The sequence below is a fragment of the Setaria italica genome, chromosome IV (genome assembly GCF_000263155.2).
Source record: "Setaria italica strain Yugu1 chromosome IV, Setaria_italica_v2.0, whole genome shotgun sequence".
Taxonomy (NCBI): Eukaryota; Viridiplantae; Streptophyta; class Magnoliopsida; order Poales; family Poaceae; genus Setaria; species Setaria italica.
Window position 1 is genome coordinate 35,006,366 of NC_028453.1, and position 2,708 is coordinate 35,009,073.

Here is a 2,708-nt window from a genome sequence, read left to right on the forward strand (position 1 = left end):
AATATCACGAGAAGTCAGTGCGCGATAGAGGACAAGGAAAAAGGAATAAACAGCGACTCTACTGTAGCTAGGACAATTATTGAGGAGCGGAGATCCGTCCAGGTGTCCAGGCAACACAGGAGGACAATAGTTGAAGGCACCAGAAGCCTTAAGCACGAAGCAACTCCAGAAGCCTCTACCGCGTCTATAAAAGGAGCTACCGGGTGAAGCATTCAGCATCACCAAGAATCACCGAGACATCAGAAAATCAGCAACACACCACCACATCGAGCACCGAAGAAAGCAAGATCACCAAAGACCTCCACCCACACTCCACTCATACTCCATGAAGACATCCACCACCTCGGAACCTCTCTAAGGAAAAAGATTTAGCCACCATATTTAGAATCACCCACTACCGCTGTATTACTCCACCTCGTCCGTACCACTACTAGAATAAAGGGAGGCCGTTGGAGCTCGTCCCTCGGTTTGTAAGGTAATCAAGGTTTGTGCTATGTGCTTGGGGTTTCCAGAAAGGGAAAGCTGCATCTAAGCTTGTCCCGTGGAAATGGATTAAGCTGTCCTGGTAGCATGCCTGCCTTCCTTTAAGCTCGTTCGTATGGGGCGATGTCTCAACGCTAGGGACCCTAGAGGAGAAACCTCTGCGTGTGTCGTTCTCGTGTTAGCCCTGGTAGCGGTGTTTGAGGAGAACCCTGTGTGCGTAGAGAAGTGTTCCCTTCAGGTGGAACTTCCTGGGGAGACGGTACAGCCTGAGTCCTGTGTGAGCGTGGCTGGGGACGGTGAGGGCGCAGACCGGGCTGGCCTGGTTCTGAAGCGAGCCAGTGAGGCATGCGGTGAGTACCGAGTAGGACTGTCACAATCATAGCAGCATGTCCGGCTGAATTCTTTCGGTCTCGCCAACCCGCAAAGATCCTGAGAATAGACTTAATCAAGGAATATACCTAATCACGCACCCGTGCGTGCCATATCCTCTGAAAGCGACCCCGAATAGTAGCTCAATAGTGCGCAATAGTGAGTGAATAGCGCTGCCACATTTAGGTGCTCCACCCACTCCCTGGTGAGTGCTCGGGCACTATTCATATTCCCATTTTGAATAGTGAGCTGAATTTAAATAGTGCCGCGAATTTGAATAGTGTTCACCGAATTTAAAATTACATCCTTTACCGGACGGAGGGAGTACTATTTGATTCTGTAAGTTTGTATAATTTGTTCCGTGAGTTTATATAACTTGTTCAATTAGTCTAATATTTGAGTTCGTATAATTTGTTCTAGGTGTATATATCTTAAAAGAATCTTCTAACTTGATGTTCATATTCTACTATTTTATCTTACACAAGAAAATAAGTTCCCAATGTTGCTAAAGAGTTAACAGCAATTCGGCCGGGGAAGAATAATACTACATGCCATGATGTTGTGATTGAAGTCCGCGACGTCAATCATTCGGGCGTGGAAGACCATACCAAGCAGCAACCAGAATATCACGAGAAGTCAGTGCGCGATAGAGGACAAGGCAAAAGGAATAAACAGCGACTCTACTGTAGCCAGGACAATTATTGAGGAGCGGAGATCCGTCCAGGTGTCCAGGCAACACAGGAGGACAATAGTTGAAGGCACCAGAAGCCTTAAGCACGAAGCAACTCCAGAAGCCTCTGCCGCGTCTATAAAAGGAGCTACCGGGTGAAGCATTCAGCATCACCAAGAATCACCGAGACATCAGAAAATCAGCAACACACCACCACATCGAGCACCGAAGAAAGCAACATCACCGAAGACCTCCACGCACACTCCACTCATACTCCATGAAGACATCCACCACCTCGGAACCTCTCTAAGGAAAAAGATTTAGGCACCATATTTAGAATCACCCACTACCGCTGTATTACTCCACCTCGTCCGTACCACTACTAGAATAAAGGCAGGCCGTTGGAGCTCGTCCCTCGGTTTGTAAGGTAATCAAGGTTTGTGCTAAGTGCTTGGGGTTTCCAGAAAGGGAAAGCCGCATGTAAGCTTGTCCCGTGGAAATGGATTAAGCTGTCCTGGTAGCATGCCTGCCTTCCTTTAAGCTCGTTCGTATGGGGCGATGTCTCTACGCTAGGGACCCTAGAGGAGAAACCTCTGCGTGTGTCGTTCTCGTGTTAGCCCTAGTAGCGGTGTTTGAGGAGAACCCTGTGTGCGCAGAGAAGTGTTCCCTTCAGGTGGAACTTCCTGGGGAGACGGTACAGCCTGAGTCCTGTGTGAGCGTGGCTGGGGACGGTGAGGGTGCAGACCGGGCTGGCCTGGTTCTGAAGCGAGCCAGTGAGGCATGCGGTGAGTACCGAGTAAGACTGTCACAATCATAGCAGCATGTCCGACTGAATTCTTTCGATCTCGCCAACCCGCAAAGATCCTGAGAATAGACTTAATCAAGGAATATACCTAATCACGCACCCGTGCGTGCCATATCCTCTGAAAGCGACCCCGAATAGTAGCTCAATAGTGCGCAATAGTGAGTGAATAGCGCTGCCACATTTAGGTGCTCCACCCACTCCCTGGTGAGTGCTCAGGCACTATTCATATTCCCATTTTGAATAGTGAGCTGAATTTAAATAGTGCTGCGAATTTGAATAGTGTTCGCCGAATTTGAATAGTGCTGTGAATAGTAACTCGAAATTTGAAATCAGAATTTTTTCGAAGTCGCTTGATTTCCCCTCGAACAACCACCCGTTCAA